The sequence below is a fragment of the Oncorhynchus tshawytscha genome, linkage group LG06 (assembly GCF_018296145.1).
Source record: "Oncorhynchus tshawytscha isolate Ot180627B linkage group LG06, Otsh_v2.0, whole genome shotgun sequence".
NCBI lineage: Eukaryota > Metazoa > Chordata > Actinopteri > Salmoniformes > Salmonidae > Oncorhynchus > Oncorhynchus tshawytscha.
In genome coordinates, this window is record NC_056434.1 from 49,859,224 (window position 1) to 49,875,464 (window position 16,241).

The 16,241-nt window shown below is 41.5% G+C and overlaps 1 pseudogene; it reads right to left on the reverse strand.

Annotated features, from left to right (window-relative positions):
• Positions 1-527: 527 nt before the first annotated feature.
• Positions 528-15,480, reverse strand: LOC112253494 (annotated as a pseudogene).
• Between the last annotated feature and the right edge of the window lie 761 nt (positions 15,481-16,241).

The window sequence follows — 16,241 nt, forward strand, 5'->3', positions numbered from 1 at the left end:
CCTTCCATCCAACCCTTCCCCTAAACCTAACCTTAACCCTTAACCTATCTCCCAAACTTAACCCTAACCCCTAGCCTAGCTAATGTTAGTGAGATAGCTAACATTAGACTCCTAGCCACGTAGCTAGAATTAATAACATATCATACATTTTTAAAAAGAAAACACATTTCATAACATATTGTATGTTTTGCAAATTCGGAACTTGTAACATGTTTTTCAGATTCGTAACATAATAAAAATTGTAATTTGTAAAATATCATAATTGGATGATGGACATTCACATATAATACATACCATATGAAACGTCATATATCATACTAAATGGAGTATCTTGGTTTTACATACAGAATAATACAAAACCTCTGAGACCAGGTTGGATGATTAAGCTACCAGTCTACTCTATTTTTCACCACTTACTGTCAAATTCACAATAAAAGGTCAATGAACAAATAATTATTAGACATCAAATTCCTTATTTAACAGAGTTCAGACCTTGAAATTAAGTGTGTACGTGGGAGGGGGTGGATTTAATAGGGGTGATCACGGACACCATGATGTCCTTCAGACCCAGCCAGGTCTCAGAGGCTGTAGGGATGATCTGATTGCCTGGCAGGATGAAACCACAGCAACCAATGTCCCTCACCTCGAAGACAAAGGAGTACTTCATGCCCAGCTTGTATAACCAATCAATGATGCCGCTGCTTGCTTGGTCTGGGTGGAGGGAGACATCACATATTAGTAAGTGATTATTATTACAAATAGTTTGTATAAGTTGAAAGTATTGGATTGAACTCAAGTACTCTGTTTTCCAGTCCTGGCTGATGGGGGGCATCTAATGACAAAGCAAATGAATTGAAACACTTATACCACATATAGTATAACAATTCTGAACTATTGAATACTGACAGATGGTCTTGCAGATGCTACCAACCTTGTATCTGATCCCATGGAGAGAGCTGAGTTTCTGGTGAGTTCTGTAGCTAGCACCTGTAATAAAACTAAGTGCGCAATGACAAGTAGCATCCAGCGATTTAAGTGTTGATGCCGTAGCATGCGGGTAGATAATATCCGCATAATCTATAACAGATCTAATAATAATAATCTAATAAAAGTAGCTTGCACAATTTGTCTTCTATTTGTAGATGACAAACATGTCCTGTTTCTATAGAGGAAGCCTAGCTTGATTTTTAGCCGTTTACAAAGTTCGTCAATATGCATTTTAAAAGACAATTTATCATCCATATTTGTCAAGTTTCAATGTTTTTTTGCAGCTCATTCGTCACCGACTGCAGCAAACTGAAAAAATATGAGCGACCCAAGGATGTGAGATTTTAGGAATCTTTAAATGAACAGCTGGGAATAGACGTGGATGGAGATGAAGGACTGGAAGTTGCTATGGTTCTTCACCAGGTTCACCACATTCCTCACCTCCATCTCAGAATGGGGAGATGGGCGTGGTAGAAGTCAGAGTAGGGGTTGGTATTGGCACTGGGGGTGGGGGACATGTAAACGTGTTAACCCTCGCAACGCTGCAGGCCCAGACGGCATCCCCAGCCGCTCACTCAGAGCATGCGCAGACCAGCTGGCTGGTGTGTTTACGGACATATTCAATCAATCCTTATCCTAGTCTGCTGTTCCCACATGCTTCAAGAGGGCCACCATTGTTCCTGTTCCCAAGAAAGCTAAGGTAACTGAGCTAAACGACTACCGCCCCGTAGCACTCACTTCCGTCATCATGAAGTGCTTTGAGAGACTAGTCAAGGTCCATATCACCTCCACCCTAGACCCACTCCAATTTGCTTACCGCCCAAATAGATCCACAGACGATGCAATCTCAACCACACTGCACACTGCCCTAACCCATCTGGACAAGAGGAATACCTATGTAAGAATGCTGTTCATCGACTACAGCTCAGCATTTAACACCATAGTACCCTCCAAACTCGTCATCAAGCTCGAGACCCTGGGTCTCGACCCCGCCCTGTGCAACTGGGTACTGGACTTCCTGACGGGCCGCCCCCAGGTGGTGAGGGTAGGTAACAACATCCCCACCTCGCTGATCTTCAACACTGGGGCCTCACAAGGTTGAGTTCTGAGCCCTCTCCTGTACTCCCTGTTCACCCACGACTGCGTGGCCACGCACGCCTCCAACTCAATCATCAAGTTTGCGGACGACACTGCAGTGGTAGGCTTGATTACCAACAACGACGAGACGGCCTACAGGGAGGAGGTGAGGGCCCTCGGAGTGTGGTGTCAGGAAAATAACCTCACACTCAACGTCAACAAAACTAAGGAGATGATTGTGGACTTCAGGAAACAGCAGAGGGAGCACCCCCCTATCCACATCGATGGGACAGTAGTGGAGAGGGTAGTAAGTTTTAAATTCCTCGGCGTACACATCACAGACAAACTGAATTGGTCTACCCACACAGACAGCGTCGTGAAGAAGGCGCAGCAGCGCCTCTTCAACCTCAGGAGGCTGAAGAAATCCAGCTTGTCACCAAAAACACTCACAAACTTCTACAGATGCACAATCGAGAGCCTCTTGTCGGGCTGTATCACCGCCTGGTACGGCAACTGCTCCGCCCACAACCGTAAGGCTCTCCAGAGGGTAGTGAGGTCTGCACAACGCATCACCGGGGGCAAACTACCTGCCCTCCAGGACACCTACACCACCCGATGTCACAGGAAGGCCATAAAGATCATCAAGGACAACAACCACCCGAGCCACTGCCTGTTCATCCCACTATCATCCAGAAGGCGATGTCAGTACAGGTGCATCAAAGCTGGGACCGAGAGAAGCTGTTTTTCAGTCTATCTCAAGGCCATCAGACTGTTAAACAGCCACCACTAACATTGAGTGGCTGCTGCTAACACACTGACTCAACTCCACCTACTTTAATAATGGGAATTGATGGAAATTGATGGAAAATATATCACTAGTCACTTTAAACAATGCTACTTAATATAATGTTTACATACCCTACATTATTCATCTCATATGTATATGTATATACTGTACTCTATCATCTACTGCATCTTTATGTCATACATGTATCACTAGCCACTTTAAACTATGCCACTTTGTTTACATACCCTACATTACTCATCTCATTTGTATATACTGTACTCGATACAATCTACTGCATCTTGCCTATGCCGTTCTGCACCATCACTCATTCACATATCTTGATGTACATATTCTTTATCCCTTTACACTTGTGTGTATAAGGTAGTAGTTTTGGAATTGTTAGGTTAGATTACTCGTTGGTTATTACTGCATTGTCGGAACTAGAAGCACAAGCATTTCGCTACACTCGCATTAACATCTGCTAACCATGTGTATGTGACAAATACATTTGATTTGATTTATTATGTGTACAACAAGGTATGTCATGCTTAGGAAAGAAAGCATTGTCTCATAAGACTATGCACTTGACTAATGTCATCTTTGGGACAGGAAACTATGAGCTGTGAAATAAATCTATTCCATAGTTAACCTGTGACACCCACCACCAATGCGGGTATGGAACTGTAGCCTTACATGGTTTACAGGTATTGGTGGTCAAAATCTCCAAACTGGCATCCCAGTCCCTGTTGGGTTGACACCACGGCACATGGAGCCCGGCTTGAGTCTTACGTCACATACAGTCCTGTGAACCATGAGGGACAAGGGACAAACTCAACCTTTTACTGGTATGCTAGGTAGCACAATCAGGATTGTCCTCATATCACTCTACAACGAGACACACTGAGGTGACACAGATTAAAGGTCACTCTTTACACTTAATTCTGTAACTCCCACCACAATATACAGTAACTGCGTTATAATGCTTAATGGTATATCTATAGTGGGTACCTACACTGGTGTGGGAGTGGACGTAGCCATCAGGGTTGGTCAGAATCAGCAAGTAGATGTCCATGGCGTTCAGGAGAGAGGTCAGGGAGGCACCAGTGCCACATTTCTTTTGTAGAATGTATTAGATAGTATGTTCAATGTTATTTTTTTCAATTAGAATACAATAGAAGTCTGAAGTGTTCTCTCACCTTGTTGGCTGTCCACACTCCAGTGGCCTGAGACACCCACTCTCTGGAGTGGATCCCAGAGTCAACCCAGATGGCGGGACGTTTGTTTCCACCAGTGCTGAACGAGAACAGAGAGAGGACAAGTGTTATTATCACAAATGTATCCAACACTACCCATAATATAATAACACTTCTCTTTTCTTTGTTGTAGTTCAGCACTGGTGGAAACAAACTGATAAATAGAAAACACAAACTGATCCGGACGTAGACACCAAACCCATATATTGACAAAAAACACACATGTACTGTACGTACACTAACAGGTACAATTGTTGTAAATAGGTCTAATGTTTCTGTATCTTGAGCGCATATATGGGCCTGCCCTCATAGGAAGTTCCAATCTGTACCTTGGTGACAAGGTTAGGGTAAGCAGCCACCAGGTCATCCATCCAGCTGTAGATCTTGAGACACACAGTCAGAACGACAACATCAGATAGTGCAAACATTGTATATGTTATGCAACATACATACGTATTATATATGATGTACACTGAGTATACATAACATTGGGAACACCAGCTCTTTCAATGACATAGACTGACCAGGTGAATCCAGGTGAAAGCTATGATCCCTTATTGAGGTCACTTGTTAAATCTACTTCAATCAGTGTAGAAAAAGGGGAGGAGACATGGATTTTTAAGCTTTGAGACAAATGAGACATGGATTGTGTATGGGTGCCATTCAGGCTGAATGTGCCTTTGGGCAGGGTATTGTAGTAGGTGCCAGGAGCTCTGGTTTGAGTGTGTCAAGAACTGCAATGCTGCTGGGTTGTTCATGCTGTTAGATTCAACATTTTGTACATTGAGATATTAAAGACATGATATATCAGTCGCATAGTATATTAAGGAGTGAAAGAGACTGGGTCTCTGTAGAAAGACAGATAGCTGTGGAATGTGTTGGGTGAGAAGAGGAGAGCAACGTGTTGATACAGGGGAGACAGTGGATTAGATGAAGGAGGGGTATTCCGTGACAGACTGACCAGGTGAATCCAGATGAGTCCTATGATCGCTTATTGAGGTCACTTGTTAAATCCACTTCAATCAGTGTAGATGAAGGGGAGGAGACGGGTTAAAGAAGGATTTTTAAGCCTTGCAACTCAATATAGAGAATGTGTTCTAAATGTTTTGTACACTGTGTATGGTTAAATGCACTAAGCGTACGTATTGAAGATGTGCATGCTCATCCCCAGAATATTTTCAAGTGATGTATTTTCAAAAGATTAAGCTAAGAACATTAACCTGTCTAGGACTGGGGTTCCGCTCCGCAACAGCCAGTGAAAGTGCAGGGCGCCAAATTCAAAACAACAAAAATCTCATAATTAAAATTCCTAAAGCATACAAGTATTTTACACCATTTTAAAGACAAAATTCTTGTTAATCCAGCCACAGTGTCTGATTTCAAAAAGGATTTACAGCGAAAGCACCACAAACGATTATGTTAGGTCACCACCAAGCCACAGGAAAACATAGCCATTTTTCCAGCCAAAGAGAGGAGTCACAAAAAGCAGAAATAGAGATAAAATGAATCACTAACCTTTGATGATCTTCATCACATGACACTCATAGGACTTCATGTTACACAATACATGTATGTTTTGTTTGATAAAGTTCATATTTATATAAAAACAATCTGACTTTACATTGGCGCGTTACATTCAGTAGTTCTAAAACATGCGGTGATTGTGCAGAGAGCCACATCAAATTACAGAAATACTCATAATAAACATTGATAAAGATACGACTATTATACATGGAACATTAGATAACCTTCTCCTTAATGCAACCGCTGTGTCAGATTTTTAAAAAACTTTATGGAGAATGCAAACCATGCAATAATCTGAGTACAGCCTTTAGACAACAAAGCAGCCAAAAAGATACCCGCCACATTGGGTAGTCAACATTACTCAGAAATAGCATTTTAAATATTCACTTAGCTTTGATGATCTTCATCAGAATGCAATCCCAGGAATCCCAGTTCCACCAAAAATGTTTGATTTGTTCGATAATGTCCATCAGTTATGTCCAAATATCTTCTTTTGTTAGGGCGTTTGGTAAAAAAATCCAAAAGCGCGTTCAGGTTGTGCGGAACGTTGGGGCGAAAAGTTCAAAAAGTTCTGTTACAGCCCATAGAAATATACCAAACTAAGTATGGAATCAATCTTTAGGAAGTTTTTAACATAAAACTTAATTAATAAATAAATAAATTAATTAATTAATGTTCCAACCGGACAATTCCTTTGTCTGTACGAATGAAGTGGAACATTTCACGTGAGCGCACCAGACCGAGGCAGTGGCACTCTGCCAGACCACTCACTCAAAGATCCCTTGTGAGCCCCTTCTTTAGAGTATAATCCTCAAAACAGGTTCTAAATACTGTTGACATCTAGTGGAAGCCTTGGAAAGTGAAACATAACTAATATCACCCTGTATCTTCAATGGGGGCAGAATTGGAAAAACTACAAACCTCAGATTTCCCACTTCCTGGTTGGATTTTTTCTCAGGTTTTTGCCTGCCATATGAGTTCTGTTATACTCACAGGCATCATTGAAACAGTTTTAGAAACTTCCGAGTGTTTTCTATCTAAATTTACCAATTATATGCATATTCTTGCTTTTACGGATGAGTAGCAGGCAGCTTAATTTGGGCATGTTTTTCATCCAAGCTACCCAATACTGCCCCCTACCCCAAAGAAGTTAAAGTAAAAATCAACCAATCCTCCAGCATTAACACAACAATCGAAGGTAAAATGCTTTATCATAAACAGGGTGGTTCGAGCCCTGAATGTTTATTTTATTATTATTACCTTTATTTAACTAGGCAAGTCAGTTAAGAAGAAATTCTTATTTTCAATGACGGCCAAGGAGCAGTGGGTTAACTGCCTTGTTCAGGGGCAGAATGACAGATTTGAACCTTGTCAGCTCGGGGATTCCATCTTGCAACCTTTCGGTTATTAGTTCGATGCTCTAACCACTAGGCTACCTTCCGCCCCATTATTGACAGGCTGCTGTGGTATACCAGACCATATACCACGGGTATGACAAAACTTTTATTTTTACTGCACTAATAAGGTTGGTAATCAGTTTATAATAGCAATAAGGCACCTCGGGGGTTTGTGGTATATGGCCAATATACCACAGCTAAGGGGTGTATCCAGGCACTCCACGTTGCGTAGTTCATAAGAACAGCCCATTGCCATGGTATATTGGCCATACCCCACACTCCCTCGGGCCTTATTGCTAAAACTTCTACATGTTGAAAGTGCATGGGTGATGGAGAGAATCAAAATGGTGCAGTTTGAGGCCATTGGGGTGTGAGTTTTGGGCAGATGAGAGTCGTTGTTTGTGTGCTTCTGTAAGTTGATGTTCGTATGTGTATGTTAAAAAGAAATAGATTGTTTAAAAAATATATTTTAATTAAAATGTTTAGTGAGGAGATCTTGACAGCATTGTCAATTAGGCTATTCAATATATATATTTACTTTTACTTTTTTTTTACTTTTTACTTTGTCAGAATTACATGGCCAGCATTGAATAGAGGATAATCCTAGCCAATTTTGAACGCTTGAAAGATGGTTTTACAACCGGAGTATGCAGCAGTGGTTTCATCAACTGTGTACCCATATCAACTGCGTGTTGGCCATTTGCGGTTATACACGAGTGCTGTTGCGAAGTTTTTTAAGAGAAAAAAAGAAGAAACCCGCACACTGCTCTTGATAGTATCATTGCTCTTTAATCAGCTTTACAGTAAGAATCGGCCTCAAGGCCTGAAGCTCTGAGGAAGCCCTTGAGGCCGGTATGTAAGGCTGATTAAAGAGCAGTGATACTATCAAAAGCAGTGTGCGGGTTTCTTCTTTTATCTAATTTTATCTCAACTGTTATCATGCACCTGCAAAAAAAGATATCTCAGATGTGCGAGTGCCTTTTGAAGCAAAGTTATTTAAGGACATCGGACATGAGCATTGACATTAATGCATGCTAATAGCTACTGTAATTGGTCAGTCCAAAATTGCTTTTTAATTCTGTCATGGAAATAAATGTACAGTGCATTCGGGAAAGTATTCAGACCCCTTGACTTTCTACATTTTGTTACATTACAGCCCCCTCATCAATCTACACACAATACCTCACAATTTCCACAAAAACATATATATTTTTTGCATTTTTTTTTTTTTAAACGGATCACGTTGACATAAGTATTCAGACCCTTTTGTTGAAGGACCTTTGGCAGCGATAACGGCATAGAGTTTTCTTGGGTATGATGCTACATGCTTGGCACACCTGTATTTGGGGAGTATCTCCTATTCTAGTCTCCAGATCCTCTCAATATATGCACTGCTGCATAGGTATTTTCATATCTCTCCAAAGATTTTAAATCTGGTTCAAGTCCAGGCTCTTTGCTAGGCCACTCAAGGACATTCAGAGACTTGGCCCAAAGCCACTCCTGCTTTGTCTTGGCTGTGTGCTTACGGTCGCTGTCCTTTAGGAATGTGAACTTTCACCTCAGTCTGAGGTCACAAGCGCAGGTTTCCATCAAGAATCTCTCTGTACTTTGCTCCGTTCATCTTTGCCTCGAACCTGACTAGTCTCCCAGTCCCTGCCGCTGAAAAACATCCCCACAGCATGATGCTGCCACCACCATGCTTCACCGTGAGGATGGTGCCAGGTTTTCTCCAGACGTGACATTTGGCATTCAGGCCAAAGAGTTCAATCTTGGTTTCATCAGACCAGAGAATCTTGTTTCTCCATGGTCTGAGAGTCTTAAGGTGCCTTTTGTCAAACTCCAAGCGAGCTGTCATGTGCCTTTTACTGAGGAGAGGCTTCCGTCTGGCCACCCTACCATAGAGGCCTGATTGGTGGAGTTCTGCAGAGATGGTTGTCCTTCTGGAAGTTTCTCCCATCTCCACAGGGGAGAGCTCTGTCAGTGTGACCATTGGGTTCTTGGTCACCTCCCAGATGAAGGCCCTTCTCCCCCGATTGCTCAGTTTGGCCGGGCGGCCAGCACTATGAAGTCTTGGTGGTTCCAAACTTCTTCCATTTAAGAATGATGGAGGCCACTGTGTTCTTGGGCATTCAATGCTGCAGAAATGTGTTTGGAACCCTTCCCCAGATCTGTGCCACAACACAATCCTGTCTCGGATTTCTACAGACAATTCCTTTTGACCTCATGGCTTGGTATTTTGCTCTGACGTGCTCTGTCATCTGTGGGACCTTATATAGACAGGTGTGTGCCTTTTCCAAATCGTGTCCAATCACTTGAATTGACCACCAGGTGGACTCCAATCAAGTTGTAGAAACATCTCAAGGTTGATCATTGGAAACAGGATGCGCCCGAGCTCAATTTGAGTCTCAGAGCAAAGGGTCTGAATACTTATGTAAATGTGTTTTTCTGTTTTTTTTTAAATTTTGAATACATTCACTAAAACATATACAGACCTGTTTTTGCTTCCTCGTCATGGGGTGCTATGTGTAGATTGCTGAGGATGTTTTTTATTCAATCCATTTTTTTTAAATTAGGCTGTAACGTAACCAAATGTGGAAAAGGGGAAGGGGTCTGAATTCTTTCCGAAGGTACTGCATACCGTGTTGTTAAATATCATGGAAAAGAAATGGTGCTTGAATACATACATTCTTTTCCAGTGTAAATCCCATTGGGACTTGTATGCTTACATATTTACTAATAGGGTAACTTGGGGGCACATTTTACTGGTCCTTTACTGGTCCCCCCCCAGGCAATGTAGGCAGTAAAGGCTGCCATCACTGCTGGCTACAGACCCATTGACGGGGCTTTCTTCAAAACGATATTTTCAGTTCGCGTTTGGTAAAATGGGACAGCAGGTTAGATAAACTAGGACAGCATTGTTATAGGCTTAATTATACCTCAATGACAATTCAATTCACACTTTGTTGTTATGTTGTCATCTTGAGGATGTCAGAATTGTATCATGTGTTGGGCTTATATGTTGAATAGATGTCAAAAGAGGTTACAGAAGACGGAAATGCAAAAAAGCGGGACATCATATTAACTGGGACAGCTTAATGCTGACACGTTTCTATTTCTTGCTCTGATAAGTGAAAATCTAAACTACTTTTACTAAGCCCTTGCAGAGAAACCACATGATCAAAATCACATCACTTCATTGGTGTGCCATCAGAGAGCTGGGCGAATCAAGCTTCCAAGAGGAAGCTCGCCGAGTGAAGCACACGGTATCTGTGACATAGCTTGCCAAACTGTGGTGTAAATGTGAATACTATGTGCTGCTGCATCAAAATAAATACAAATGTTTCCAATATGAAGTTTACTTTTTGTAAATCAGTCATTTTTTGCTGCTGTCTTGCTTTACCAACCATAGCTAGCTGAAGTAGGACAGCATGGAGTAGCCAATGTGGGACAGTCTTTTAGGCTTTTCCAATAGAGGAAAGAGATCCAGTGTACATTAAGGACCCCCTGTACCTAGGTTTAGGCAAGGCTCTGGTTCTTGTAGTACTATTATCCTATTGTGGTACTAGGTACTATGGTACGATATTATAGTACTATGAGTACAATGGCACCAAACAGAACTATAGTAGGCATACTGTGTGTGTATGCATCTGGGAATTGATAGTGTTTGTCAAATGGTGAATACTGTTATTCCATGGAACCTTTCCGGTGATGTGTAGTCTACATGTGTGTCTCAGATTACGTCCCTAATGGCACCCTATTCCATATAGCCTAGGGTGCACTACTGCCTGAGCTGGCCATAAGTAGTGCCTTATAGGGTTCCTGTGCCATTTAGGACACAGCCCCAATCCATGCAGATTGCCTTTCCTGTTTTTCTCTTTCTACCAGCTGTGATGTACCTTCTATGAGAAGTCCCCGGTGAAAGCAGATTGTCAGAAGACCGTGAGCACCTCCAACTGGACCATCTGGACCTCTGCCTCATCCACGGCCCCATGGGAACGAAGGTGCACTCTCTCCCTATAGTCCTCTTGACATGCGCACTGTTCTCAACATGTCTTTGAAGAATCCTTGCCACTTGTATCTTGTAATACTCTTGTAATAAATCACTTGAGCTGAAGATTTGAAATTATGTTTTAGGTTGTTTTGATGAAATAGTTCCATTTAACGCTTACAGTGCCTGCACTGTCTGACTTGCCCGTACAATTATCTTTGCTCCCATTTATTAAATTACTCACACATTTTGTCAGGCATAATTTAGAAAAACAATTCCACCCTTTGATGATTAACTGGGGGGGTGATATGCGCTGATCATCATCACTCAATTATTTATTGTTATGTTGTAGATTAGGGATGAGCTGTTTCCTGTGGACAGCGAGGGGTTCACTGTAGCCAGGGCAACCAGCTTCCTGGACACCTGGGAGGTGAGAATGACAGGAAGTCAAATTAAGATCATTTCTGGGCCATTTTTTACATCATCATTACATTTAGAATATCACCCTTTGAACATATCCATTTGGGTGTTCTGCTCACCATATATCTCAGGGTATGGAAGAACTTGTGGATGCAGGGATGGTCAAAGCCATAGGAATCTCTCATTTCAACCGGATCAAACCGAAGCTATTCTGAACAAGCCAGGCCTCAAGCACCAACAACCAGGTGTTCTTTGCCCTCTCTCCCAGCCCAAAATACCCCTCTGCATTTAGAGATCTTTTAGAGCATAATGTAATTGTGTTGAAATTATCTGATGTCCTAGGTTATGGGCAACATTTTCCTCTCGCAAACACACCTGTGTTGTGAGCAAATGCCTGGTAACGTATGGATGGGTGAAGTTGTAATGTGCAGTGTGATTTATTCTATTTTATTCGGAGTGGCTGTGGATCTGACTTTTCTCTGACCTTTTATTTTGAGCATTTTTCCTCTCATGTGGCCAAAACTCAACAGTGCGCGCCACTAGGCAAAACACACAGGTAGGCTATGCTTCAGTTTGTTAGCACCATCTGCTCTACAATTCGCTCACTGTACATCATTCAAAACAGCACTGTAGGCTACTTCCAAACAACACTGTATAACTCAAGAAGATCTAATGCATATCCCCATGAAACTGATAAGATTGAGATGAACTTGTTGGTATGCAGAGGGTGCATGAACGTTTCACCAATAAAACTTGAAAAATTATCAGTCACGATTGACAGTGAGAAATGTGAAGGGAAGGAGAACACAAAAAATGTGTGCTTAGAGTAGAGGTAAAGAATCATATGCTCAGAAGCATTTATCGGGAAAAAAAGGACCGGGAAAAGTCAGATGCACAGCTGCAGCTTATTTTATTTGACTAATGTGGTTGAGTGTTCTTATGACATCATCGGATGTCCCTGTCTGCTCCAGCTTGAGTACAGACACATGGAGGGAAATGTCCTATTGACACACACACCCAGTTATTTGTCACAAATAATTATATTCTTCTAGTAACCTGCTATTATCCCAATAAGTTACTATGGTAACTGTCTGATCTGATGTTCTTGTATTAGGGCCAAACCAGATGAACCCTGTTTATTTGAAGACCCAAACATCAAGCCCAGAGGACCATATCTCAGGTAAAGTGGGAGCCATAGTAACAGTCATGGCTTTTAGGTAAATAGAGATTTGGTATAGAGTCTATGGACCTTGCTCTGTGTTGTCCCTTAAAGGGGCAGTGCGGTCAAAAACATGATTTACCTGTGCTTTATATATTTCCACACTATGAGGTTGGAATAGTACAGTGAAATCATGATAATGCACTGGTGATAAGTTTATTAGTCTAATAACAAAGAGAGTTTGCCCTCCTCTCTGCTGATAACAGGTCGTTTTCAGGTTACACATTCCTCACAGTAGGCTCATCCAATTAGGCCCTTCTCTCAGACCACTAAGAAATTATTTGAAATTGAGATTTTAAAAAACATTTCTTACTGTGATTTAAATTGAACCTTTATTTAACTAGGCAAACCAGTTAAGGACAAATTCTTATTTACAATGACAGCCTACCGGGGAACAGTGGGTTTATTGCCTTGTTCAGGGGCAGAACAACAGATTTTTACCTTGTTAGCTGCTCTGGGATTCAATCCAGCAACCTTTCGGTTACTGGCCCAACACTCTAACCACTAGGCTACCTGCCGCCCCAAAATATGTGTTATTTATATTTACAATTCCCTTATCCAAGCAAATTACTCATTTACTACAGTACCAGTCAAAAGGAGTGTGCAAAGCTGTCATCAAGGCAAAGGGTAAGGCTACTTTGAAGAATCTCAAATATAACATATATTTAGATTTTTTTTAACACTTTTTTGGTTACTACATTGTTATTTCATAGTTTAGATGTCTTCACTATTATTCTACGACATAGAAAATAGTAAAAGAAAAACCCTGGAATGTGTAGGCGTGTCCAAACTTTTGACTGGTACTGTAGCTCTTATCAACTTGTAAATTCCAGTGTATGGAAAATTGTGTTATTTCGATTGAACAAAATTAAGTAGATGCTTTTTCCACTTGGAACTGGTAGGTTCGCTTGACCTCAACTCAGGTCAGAATCGGGCCCAAAATGACTACTCACTTGAGGATAATACAGTACTTAAACATTGAATGTTGTGATCCAGGTGGTCAAGTCTTGAGGGGGTAAAGCTGCCATCTAACCCCTTTTCCCCACAATGAAACAACCTTTCTCTGCTAATGATAAACATAATGTTTGTTATTAATGATTTCAAGTGTTATGTAAATCAATTCATAGAAAATCTATTTGGCTAATAATATTTTCTGCTTTGTGTTCAGTAAACCCGTCTACTGATAGATTTGTTTTTCCTTGTCATGACTCATCTTCAAAACAAATTTTATTGGTCACATACACATATTTAGCAGACGTTATTGCGGGTGTAGCAAAATCTTGCTGTGGGCCTGAAGCACAGAGACCTGACCAATCGCTTCGGGGACTGCCAATCCACCATGAGCCAGATCATCATTTCCTGTACTGCCTGCATGGCACCGCCTCCATCTGGATGTAACCAGAGTGTCTTAGCCCACCTGCCCTTGGAATTCAAGGACTTCGCAGATACCCAGGTTCTGGTTGACTTCATAGAATTCCTCTGCAACACACCATCTTCCTCTACGCAGATGACACCATTCTGTATACTTCTGGCCCTTCTTTGGACACTTTGTTAACTTCTTTGGGATAGGGGGCAGTATTCGGAAGTTTGGATGAATGAGGTGCCCAAAGTTAACTGCCTGCTGCTCAGGCCCAGAAGCTAGGATATGCATATAATTGGTAGCATTGGACAGAACTCTGAACTCTGAAGTTTCTAAAACTGTTAAAATATTGTCTGTGGGTATAACAGAACTGATTTGGCAGGCGAAACCCCAAGGACAATCCATCCAGAAAAATACAATTCAGCTCACCTCTGATTACAATGGCTGGGAATGGGAATATAAAAGGAAGTCCTCCCAGATTGCAGTTCCTAGGGCTTCCACTAGATGTCAACAGTCTTTAGAAAGTGTTTCAGGCTTGTTTTTTTAAATGGCTCCCATTTTGGCTGTAGTGTTTGTAGTGGGTTCAAGTGAGTACATGTACTTCATTATTTATCTCCGGTAATGGTCTATGGTATTCTCCGTCTTAAATTTTATCATTTATTTACATAATAGGGTACCTGAGGATTGATTAGGAACGTTGTTTGACTTGTTTAGAAGAAATGTATAAGTAACTTACGGGATTCAGTTTGTATGTATTTTGAGCGAGGGAAACCGGTTTGTTATGTAGCTGGGACCCTTGGGATTGCCAAAAGATGAAGATCTTCAACGGTAAGTGATTTATTTTATCGCTATTTCTGACTTTTGTGATGCATCTGCTTGGTTGGAAAATGTTTGTGGCGCGCTCTGGTGAGGGCGCGCATTTGGTTATTTTTCTCCGGTATTGAATATACTATTCATCTTCTTAACTTTTAGCATTTATAACATATTATGGTACCTGAGGATTGATTAGGAACGTTGTTGACCTGTTTGGACCAAGTTTATTGGTAACGTTTGGGATTCATTTTGTATGCATTTTGAACAAGGGGAAACAGGTGGATTATTGAATGAAGCACGCCAAATAAACTTACTTTTTGGGGATATAAAGAAGGACTTTATCGAACAAAAGGACCATTTGTTATGTAACTGGGACCCTTATTCTTGGCCAGGTCGCAGTTGTAAATGAGAACTTGTTCTCAACTAGCCTACCTGGTTAAATAATATATATATATATATATATATATATATATATATTACATTTATTTTAATTAGCGGTAAAGTGAAGAGTCTTCCTCCACCTTCAATGGGATGGTGGGGATGGCACCTCATGCCGCGGACATTTTGTATCTGTACTTTATCTGGATCTGTAAAGTGACAAGGAGATATTCCAGCAGTGTGGAATTGTTCCCTTACTCACCTCAGACACAGCCATTGCAACGTCCACTGGCCAACTTCCCGGTAAAAGGGCACCTAGATGCCAGCAGGGTGCAAAGGTGATGGAGGGTGAGACATGGATCATTGCAAAGCTGAGGGGAATGGTAGAGTGGACCATGCGGAGAGTCAAAGACCACAAGCTTGTTTGAGACAGTGTTCCCCCTGTACCTCTCAGATACCATGAATCAACTGTTCACTGTGGCATGCCTGCTGGTCAACAACCAACATGAACAACTATCAGCATGGTTCAGACGGAAATGGTACAGGCGGAAAGGAAGTGAGGGGGGAGTTGGGCATCTTGTTCCGTCTACTCCTCTCTGACCAGATACTGTACTGCTGGAAGTGATTTTGAAGATCCAGCAGGGGGCACTCCTCTCCTCTCACTGCTTAAGCAGAAACCAATGCCGCACAAATGATGCAGTTGTTCGACCAATGTTCAAGTGCTTTGCAAAGTTGTTGCACATTCTGTAGAACTATTTGTCTCAACTCACCTTTCCTTTCCTGAGAAGATTTCATTTTGTTGGAGGGTCATTCATAGAGAAAAAGTTTAATGTAATTCCAGGAGAACCAAACATCATCCAATTCACTGAAGTAAATACTGTATGTGTAGAGAAAAAAAGATCTACCTCATTCCTTTGAGTGTAATGCACTCTATGACAGCTCCTTGGAAGATGGGGAAAAGCAAGTGTTACGTTCTCCACTTGAAAAGTATCACAGTCATCCTTTAACACTTGTCTCTGTAGAATTGTTGCTATTTAA